At 48.2% G+C, this 10008-nt stretch overlaps 1 long non-coding RNA gene across 2 annotated transcripts in view; it reads left to right on the forward strand.

The window, feature by feature from the left end:
• LOC104850349 overlaps positions 1-7096 on the forward strand; it is a 21074-nt gene extending 13978 nt beyond the window's left edge. The window contains exon 3 of one of the 2 annotated variants that reach the window (XR_004518249.1): positions 6868-7096. This is a non-coding gene — a long non-coding RNA (uncharacterized LOC104850349). Of the gene's footprint in view, positions 1-2620; positions 2659-6867 lie in introns of those variants that run through there. The other variant, XR_776941.1, reaches the window with a different exon arrangement.
• Positions 7097-10008: the final 2912 nt, after the last annotated feature.

The following is a 10008-nucleotide window of genomic DNA, read 5'->3' on the forward strand; positions in this document are numbered from 1 at the left end:
GTGTGTGTGTGTGTGTGTGTGTGTGTGTGTGTGTGGTACCAGGGATCAAACTCAGGACCTTGTGTTTGTGAGGCAGGGGGCTGCACCACTGAGCTAAATCCCCAACCCTGTGATTCCTAGATCTAGACTGCTCTAGGAGTAGGGTTTTTTTCCTACTTTCCTTCCTTTCTTCCTAACTTCTTTCTCTCTTTTTTTTCTAATGTCTCAGATCCAACTCAGCACCTCACACATACTAGTCAAGAACTCTGTTTTTTTTCAATTATTATACATCTGTTTTTCTTCTTTATTTTCCACCAGTAAAATCCTAGCATCCTCAGCTGAATACAGTGGCACACTGGTGCACACCTGGAATCCAGCACTGGAGAAGCTGAGGCAGGAGGATTGCTGCAAGTTCGAGGCCAGCTTGGGCTACCTAGTGAGTTTGAAGCCAGCCTAAAGTACATAGCAAGACCCTGTCTCAAACAAAACAAAATAAAACTCTACCATTATCCTAGGGTTGGAAACTGATTCAACCCTGCAGTGCTCCAGGTGAGTCCAGGGCTCACCTGGACTTATGAATGGAGGAAGCAGGATTTCAAGAGCTTCTTGAATCCGCCTAGTGAACCTAAGGGGCAGCCCTGCCACCAGTGCCATGGGTGCAGGGTAATGTGCAAAACAAGATAGACTTTTGGGAGGTTCTATCCCAGTTACCGAATTAGGCACTCTAGGGGTCCAAAACTTCACATACAAGTGTTATTTGACCATATGAATTTAAAAAGCTGCTTTTTTTTGTAATTTCCATTTGCAATATTAGCTGAAATTCGGGGTGAAGGGGGCAAGCTAGCAAAGCAGTTCGTGTGGTGGCATGAACTGCTCACTGGTGGTAAGTGAAACCTCTGTCTACATGAAGTGTGACTTCGCCGGACCTAAAGACTGTTTTCCCCACAATCCGATAGCAGCTTTGGTCCAGGCGGTAGCAACAGCAGCTGCGTTAAGCCCGGGACTCCCGTATGTTATTTTTAATCTTAGATATTCACTGGGACACACTTAGTCACCAGTAAGCTCGGAGAAGGTCTGGAGGACTAAACTCTGCCACCCACCGCACAGAGATGAACACCACATGGGTAGCAAAGAATTTTGACCAAAATACAAGGTGCAAGCCTCATCTTGCCCTCAGAACAAAGTTTGTTTTTTGTTTTTTTTTTAAATCACAAGATGGCTCAGAGGCCTCAGCTTTGGCTACAAGGTCTTAGCAAGAATTCCTGCTCCCTCTCCTCCTCCCAAATCCGAGAGTTCATGACCCGGCCAGCTGCCAGGGGAGGAGAAGGAGGAAGAGGAGGAGGGCCGCCCAGCCCAGAGGCCAGGCCCTCTATGTCACCATGCGGGCCCAGGAAGCAGAAGAAAAACTGAGCCCACAATTCCTACCCAACACTAGGACGTTCGCTCACTTTTCCTGCCCTCAGACCTGAACTTCGTATCACAAGGGTTTCTCCCAACCTTGATTTAACAGACCTCATGCTGAGATCCTCGGACCGGGTTCTCCCTGCCTCTCTCTAGGCTGAGTTCCAGGCGCCACCCACCCGTCCTTTCCCCACCAGCCCAGCAGGGGCCGCCAGAGTGACGCGGATGAAGCCAGAGCGGGCGGGAGCTGGAAAAAAAAAAACAAAAAACCAACCTTGCACCGCCGGGCGTTCTATGTCCTAGAGGACAGGCACTCGCTTTCCTGTTTAGAGCTCCTTACCCTTTCCAGAGATGAAGACGGGGCCAACTACTCCCATTGCATTCTTTTAAAAATATATATTTTTATGCCAAGTGTAGTGCCGCACACCTGTAATCCAGCACTTGAGAGGTCGAGAAAGGAGGATCGCTGTGAGTTCAAGGCCAGCCAGGCCTACTTAGCAAGACCTTGTCTCACAACATCATAAATAAGTAAAAATATATTTACTACTGATATGTTCGTGCGCGCGCACATGCGCACGCGCCAAAACAAGATTACCAAAAGAATGGAAATGATATATTTTAACGGTTCATACTTAGCAAATTAAAACCATAATACCTCACACACTTAACAACACATACATGTGCACAGTCACATATACACATATGTTTGTGTTGCCGCATCACGAGGCAATTCACAAGCTATGTGAAAACACTGGATTTATAGCTCACTGTAGTGCCAGACACGGGACCGAGTTGAGCATGCGTGTTTTGCGCTGAGCCCATGGAGTAGAAGGCCCAGCCGCACACAGATGAGGTCCTATCTGATGCCCTCCATCCACGTGGCCGGGTCCCAGGGTCCTACTGGCCCCCTATCACACTCCACTCCCACTGTCCAGGCCACTGGAAGATACTAGATTAAGTAGTGAGCAGAGAAAAAGGAGAAGATTCAAAGTTCCTGGACCCTCTTCCCGTTTGCAACTGGTCACCATGGCAGCAAATGCTCTCCCCTAACCTAGGAATCTAGCTAGGCAGGCGGGTAGAGAGTCCCCTGCTTCTGGCCGCCTGCTCTTTGCCTCAAGTCTCCACTCAGGCCCATTGTCCCACTCTTCTGAAGCCTGTTCCAATGCTACTGTTATTTTTGTCAGAGCAGGAAGTCTTCCTGGAAATCCTCCTGAAATCTGACATCCTCCTGCTTCCCCAGGGATACTGGTCTTAGGCTGCACCGTACTCCACCCCACCTCAGCTCGACCTGAAGCTCCGGGGCCAGAACAACAGGAAGTTGTCTTCTCAGAGCCCAGAGTCGGGTAAGGCTACAGCCTTGGGCCTGCCTCCTCTCAGCAGCCACACAAAAGGCAGCAACTTCTTGTAGCAAAACACAACTACAGGGAAAAGGAGGTTGTCAGGGGTTTTGGTTTTTGTTTTGAGGCAGGGTCTCACTATGCAGTGCAGGCTAGCTTTGAGCTCACTATGTAGCCCAGGCTGGCCTCAAGTGGGTAGCAGTCCTCCTGCCTCAGCCTCCCAAGTGCTGGAATTATAGGCATGCAAGGTGAGGTTGTCATTTTTAAAGGAAATTTGAAAATTCAAAACACAAAGAAGAAAACAGCAATAACCCATATTTCCATGATGCTACTCTTCTGTGGGTCCTTCCTGTTCACCTGGTGCCTGATTGCTGAGCACTGTGACACCCTGACCACATCTGCTGGTTCCACTCAGCGCTCCGGGCAATTGACCTTTTCCTCCTGTTCAAGTGTCAACTATCCTTACCTCATCCAGTCACCAAGGGAAAAGATAAGGCTAGGTGTGACTAATGAAGCCAGGTGAGGTGGTGCACGCTGGTGATCCCAGCATTCCTTTCAGGCTGAGGCAGGAGGATCACTGGGAGTTCTTGGTTAGCCTGGATTACCCAGTGAGTTCAAGGCCAGCCTGAAGTACATAGAGAGAGACGCTGTCCTGAAATCAAATAATCAAGCAATCAATCTGACGACTGTGTTCACTCCCCTGGGAAGGCTGCATGATATGTCATGTGCCCTCAAGAGTCCATGAAACACTTTCCCTGCTAGATGTTCCTGGGAAAGAAGGTTCTGAGATCAAATATGTTGGAGAAACATCATATCAATGTCCACTATCCTGCATCCACAGTGTTGAAATTCAGAAGGTCCCAACAACTAACAGTATTTTTATAATTTGGGCAAAGCTGACCTAAATCAATGTGCAGCTCTTCAGATTCTTCATTTAACCTACTTAGCGGAAATATCCATATGCTTGGCTTCAGAGGTATGTGTTTGCCTGCAGAGCCTGCCCCCCTCTCCTGGGAGCTAGGGAATAAATATCATATTCCCCATATTACTTTCTCTCAACTTAAAAAATTCTAAATTCGAAAAATACATCAGGCCCCAAGGATTTTTGGATACTGGATTGTGAACTGGATAGATAGAAATGTATGAAAGATTTTGAAAAGCATTTTTGTAGACAAGACTCTAACCCTGCACAGCATTCTCCAAACTAATTTGGCTATGAAACACTTGGTTCCACTTGTTACCTATTAATATGTCACAGAATTCCCATTGGGACCCTTGGGAAACACAGGATGTTTAAAAGAATTTAACTCTCTTAACAGTGAGTTTTTGGATGTAGGAAAAGAGTGGATCTTTTGGAAAGCTCTTCAATCTAAAGTAGTAGAGGACATGGGTGCTTGTCCAGTTGTCAGGGCTAAGACTGTGCAGGTCCAGAAGCTGGAGTAGGGACCACTGGCCTGCTGGAAAATTAATTAGGATGCACTCATACAAGAACCCAAAAGGGAGCCAGGATTGGTGGTGCACATCTGTGATCCCAGCACTCAGGAGGCAGAAGCAGGAGGATGGTACGTTCCAGGCCAGCCTGGGCTACAGTTGGAAGCCAGGCTGAGTGACATAGTGAGACCCCATCTCAAACAAAAATTTAAAAAGACTGAGGATGTAGCTCAGTGGTAGAGCATTTACCTAACATGCACAAGACCCTAAGTTTGACCCCAGTACAAAAGGAGAAGGATGAAGAGGAGAAGACAGTTAAAAGTTGAGCTAAAGATCAGAAGCCAAGAGATCCACAGGATCTAAATTATTCAGAAGTCCAAGTACCTAACAATGAAGAATCCTTGAAACTAAGACAAACTCTGTGAGCTTTTAGGTACCTCTGACAAAGGCTTACCCCATTCTGGAGTTTCCAGGTAGAAGGATAAGTACTAAACCTAGCTGGTGTGGCAAATCAGCACCTAGGCAGCCAGACCACTGCACGTCTGCTCTTGACCAGGCAAAGGTGTTAGTTATATTATGGGATGATATCAAGAGACTTGTGAGAACAGCAGGTTCAGGCTGTGAGGGTTTCAGATATATTCAAGTCTCTGGTCTCCCAGCTACTGGATGTTACAATTCTTTGAAATTATGCATTGATCCGCAGGATCCCAGCTGGGCTGCCTGGCCTGTGGGGAGGTAACCCCCCTTGCTGGTACCCCTTGCATCACTGGGCCTGTTAGATGGCCGGAAAGCCTTCACTTAGCTGTAGAATCTAGATAGTTCTAAGATATTCATTAGCAGTTCCCTCTGGGTTCATAAGGTTGGTGTTTGGCAGCAGCAGGATCACTGAGGAAAGGATGTGTAGGGTCCATCCCAGGCTTGGCTATAACTGATCTCTGTCTCTTGCTGCCGTAAGTATGGAATGCAGGCCGGTAGATTTAGCTCAGTGGCGCCATGCCTTCCTGGCAAGCACAAAGTCCTGAGTTTGATTCCAGAAATACACACGAGCGCGCGCACACACACACACACACATACACACACACGCATGGGATGCACAGGTCTCCTTCCAGCCAGGTGTGGTGGTGTAATCCCAGCACCCAAGAGCTGAGACAGGATTGTCAGCAATTCAAGGCCAGCCTGGGCTACATAGTGAGTTCAAGGCCAGCCCAAAGTACATAATGAGACCCTGTCTCAAAACACAAAACAAAAGAAAACAAAAAAACTGTCTCTTCCAAAACTCTCACATTTACCATTTGGCTACTTCCCTTGAGCCTACTCTCTGCAACTGAGTCTCTATCTCAGGATTTCCCAACCTTGATGCTACTCTACTGACATTTTGGGCCAGATAATTCTTCACTGTGTGTAGCTGTCCTGTAAAATGCAGGGTGTTAATTATCCTCACAATGCCAGTAGCATCCTCCCCCGCACCACCACCATTGTGATGACCAAAATGTTTCCAGACACTGCCAAATATCTATGAGAGGAAACAATCACCCGCTCCCCCATATGAGCCACTGCTCTATCCGAATGGAGAGGTCACAGGGCAGATTGAGTGCTTGTCTAGGTAAGGGCCCAGCTCTGCCCTGGGCTAGCTAATTTCTTTGTGACCCTGTAATATGTCTCACTGAGTGTAACTAACCTCTGTGAGCTCAGTAGCCTCACTCATAAAGTAGAGAAAAATGATAGTGGAAATCTCAGGGGCGTGATGGGAGGATTAATGAACTAAATCGGGTAAAAAGATTATAGTGCTTGGCATAACAGAACATTCCAACCCTGTGGATTTCTTTTTTCTTTTTTTGTACCGGGGGTCGAACTTGGGACTTTGTGCTTGTGAAGCAGCCGGCAGAACCAATGAGCTAAATCCCCGGCCCCTAAACCTGTGGATTATTATTAATCCTTGTAGCTCAGGGTTTCACACCTGCCATCAATATGACCACTAACTGTCCTTAAATTAGTTTATAAAAAATAATAAAGGCCAGGTGTGGTAGCACACACCTGTAATTGCAGCACTCGGGAGGCTGAGGCAGGAGGATCACTGCAAGTTCAAGACCAGGCTGAACTACATAGTGATACCCTGTCTCAAAAAAACAAAAAACAAAAAAGTTTAAACCTAGCCTTGGCAATTTAGCAACTTAGAGTGACTATGCCTTAAAATAAAATATTAAAAAAGGGCTGGGGATGTAACTCAGTGGAAAACCCTACGTTGGACTCTCCAAGCCGGTTGACTGTTTCCAACTCCAGGAAGCAGCCAAAATTTTTATGGCTCCTGCAGTTGTGGCATATGCTGAGCTGCTCCCTATGCTCAGAAGTCACGGCCCCACCCTTGGCTAATTCCCTGGCAGCCTCTGGGGCTCAGCGTGGACATCACCGGGCCCAGGGAGGCTTGGACGAGGAGACCCCTCTGCGTTCCCGGGTGTCTGACTTCCCAGCATCGAGCTCTGGTGTGGTGCGGTCCCTGCCTGGCTATGTCTGAATCACTCTGCTGACTGGGACCTGAGAGGCAAGGGATGCGGCTCTTCATGAGGCCGAGTCCGCAGGACCTCACAGCCAGCGTCATCCAGCGGGGAGTCCGCGGCCTCTGTCCCATCGATGACTCCGTTTCTGAACGGCTTGTGCACTGACACGGGAAAACACCGTCTTTCTCAGCTAACCATGTATTAAATTCTTTCCATTTGAACAGGTAGTGTTCACAAACAGAACAACATTGAAGAGTTATCAAAGGGAATATGGGAAAGAGGAGCCCACTTCCTACGGGGTCCACTGTTTCCTTTCTGGAGGCAGCCACGCTACGGGTGTCCATGCAAACTTCAGAGACAGGAAAACTTCATTTTGAATGGAATCTTTGTAAACCAGCTGTGGTGGCACAGGCTGTAATCCTAGCACTCGGGAGGCCCAGGCCAGCGGGGCTACGTAGTTTGTTCAAGGCCAGCTATGAACTACATAGCGAGGCCCTGTCTCAAAAATAACTAATGAACGAAATAAAGTAAAATGGAGCCTCTGTGATCCAGCTCCCGGGCTTTCCTGAGCACTACCCCACTGCCCCATTGCCCGACCAACCTTCCATAGCCAGCAGTTTAGACTCAGTCAGTGAGGAAGAAAACAAACTTTTGGCTCTCTTCAAAGGGCTAGCAGGGTGGGGGGGTAGCAGAGGACAGGGGTAGATCCCGGCACGCCTGCCCTCAGGCTCTTAGGCCGTCTATGTGCAGACCCAGGGTGAGAGCAGAGGCTGTGGGGACAGTGTGCTCTAGGGACACTCTGAGGAGCACTGTCACCTGTGCAGCCACACCCTGGTCCTCACCCTTGAGAAATGAAGGAGAGTCCGTCCCAGCTTCAGCAACCCCCCCACACCCCATAAGAGGAAGAGAACTTCAATGCTTAATCACTTCCCTTCAGGCTGGGCTTTACCTGGGTGTCTGAGTCACCTCACAGGTGTCAGGGAGGGAGGGGTGCTGGCTGGTGACACATCTGCCTGTGCAGGAAGGAGGTTAGCCATGGGGACAAGATGCTGCAGCTGCAGAAACAAGTCTGAGCCTGGACTCTAAGACCTCCTGCTGACCAGTGGAGTTTGGAGTCTCAGGCCAAGGGTGAGGCCTCAGGGTAGAGCATCAAATGTCCAGGGTTCAGCTAGGCATGGTGGCGCTCGCCCATAATCCCGAATTTGGGGTCTGAGGCAGGAGGATCACTGGGAGTTCAAAGCCAGCCTGGGCTACATAGTGAGTTCAAGACCAGCCTGAACTACACAGTGCAACCTCGTCTCAAAAACAAAAAATAAAAAGCCTGGAGCTCTTCTTCTTTTCTTTGCCCTTCCTCCCCATCACACCCATGGGGAACCAGCCATGCTGTCAATGTCTCTCAGTACCCCATTAGGTAGAGCCTCCTGAGAGGGCTGGGGTCGGAGATCCCACAGTCCCGGCAGGGTGCCATTGTTGTTACCATTTCCCTTCTCCTTCTGAATTGAGAACAAAGCCCAGGACCTATAATTGTGTGTCAATAATTGTGCTGATCCCAATCTTTTGCTGACCAAATCTTTAGCTATGCCAGGAGCTTCCTGGAGCCTGCCAGAATGTGACCAGCCCATCCCTGGGGATTTCCACCTCCGCTTGACTTTCGCTGTCCCTCTGGCAACTCTTTCTTACTTCCTCTAAGCTGGGCGAGCTGTGGGAGGCTGAATGATGTCCTCTAGAAGATACCCATGTCCTAATCCCTGGGACCTGTAGATGTGTTACCTGGCATGACAGGGGAAACCATGCAGATGTCAAGGGTCTGGAGATGGGAACATCATTCTGGATTATCCAGGTGGGTCCAGTACAACCAGTGCCCTTCTCAGAGGAAAAACCAAAGGGCAAGAGGGAGTAAAGGGGAGGTCATAGAAGTAGAAATGAGGGCTGGGGATTTAGCTCAGTGCAAGGATCTGCGTTTGATCCCTGGTACCAAAAAAAAAAAAAGAAGAAGAAGAACTAGAAATGAGCTGACATGGGAGCCAAGGACACAGGCAGCTTCTGGAAGCTGGAAACGCCAGGAAACAGATTCTACTTAGAGCCCCACCCTGCTAGCACATTTCAGGCCCCTGATCTCCAGAACTACGAAGTGATACTTTTGCATTGTGCTAAGCCACAGTCAATTGCTACAGCAGCAGGATAAAATTAATGTGGATGTTGGTGCTCGGAGCAGGGTGCTAATGTAGTGAATACCTTAATTAAGTGACTTTGCAATTGGGCAGTACATGGTAGATGAAAGAATGTTAAGGGGTGTGGTAGAAGAAAGCCTAGTTTGGGCCTGGTGTGGTGGCTCATGCTCATAAGCTTAGCTATTCAGGGAGCTGGGGCAGGAGGATCACTGTGAGTTCAAGGCCATTCTGAACTACATAGTGAGGCCCTGTCCCAAACAAAAAAGAAATAAACAAAAATTAGTGGCAGGAAACTTAGCTGAATTGTGTCCAGCGCTTAGGTGGAAAATAGAAGCTGTAAACAATGAGTTTGGAGATTTCAAACAAAGCATTGACGTATACAGCCTGGGTTATTCTCGCTATTTGTAATAAAGTTCAAGAAAAAGATAAATGAAGGGAAGCAGTGTAAGCAAAAATATAGCAAGAATTAGAGATATGAGAAATCTCAGTTCAATCAGATTAGAAAAAAATGCTGAAACTAAGGGATCTGCTGTTAGAAGAGAGTGAGCTGGAGAGAAAGCCACCAGTGTGCTGCACACGCTTTCCCTAGGGCCTTAGAAGAGTCATAAGGTCAGCGGATTCAGTCACACAGAGGGGTCTTTGATGAGATTAGCCTGTGACTAATGGACCCCTTCTGCCGTCTCAAAGATGAGATTATACAGGAAAACACGCAGCAGTGCCTCTTGTCTAATGGGATGAATGCCTGTGACACATGGGTGAGCCATAAAATCAGCAGAAAAGCACCACCACGGACTGAAAGGGAGAGAGAATGAACTTAAAGAAGGCTGTTGGATTCCCAAAATTCTACAGGCAAGAAACAGCCTGCTAAAACTGTTCAGCCGCACTGTAAGTGCAATGGTAACATCTATATAGATGCAGCTGCTCAGGAGGCTGAGGCAGGGGAGAATCCCTTGAGCCTAGGAACTCAAGGCCAGCTTGAGCAACATAATGAGACTCTATCTCCTAAATATATATTCCCAGCTACACACATGAGCTACCCTTTAAAAATGAGGCCAGGCCGGGCGTGGTGGTGCATGCCTATAATCCCAGCACTCGGGAGGCTGAGGCAGGAGGATCGCTGTGAGTTCGAGACCAGCCTGGGCTACATAGTGAGTTCCAAGTCAGTCTCAACTACATAGTGAGACACTGTCTCAA

The sequence above is a fragment of the Fukomys damarensis genome, unplaced genomic scaffold, assembly GCF_012274545.1.
Source record: "Fukomys damarensis isolate Sample0158 unplaced genomic scaffold, DMR_v1.0_HiC HiC_scaffold_20, whole genome shotgun sequence".
Classification (NCBI taxonomy): Eukaryota; Metazoa; Chordata; class Mammalia; order Rodentia; family Bathyergidae; genus Fukomys; species Fukomys damarensis.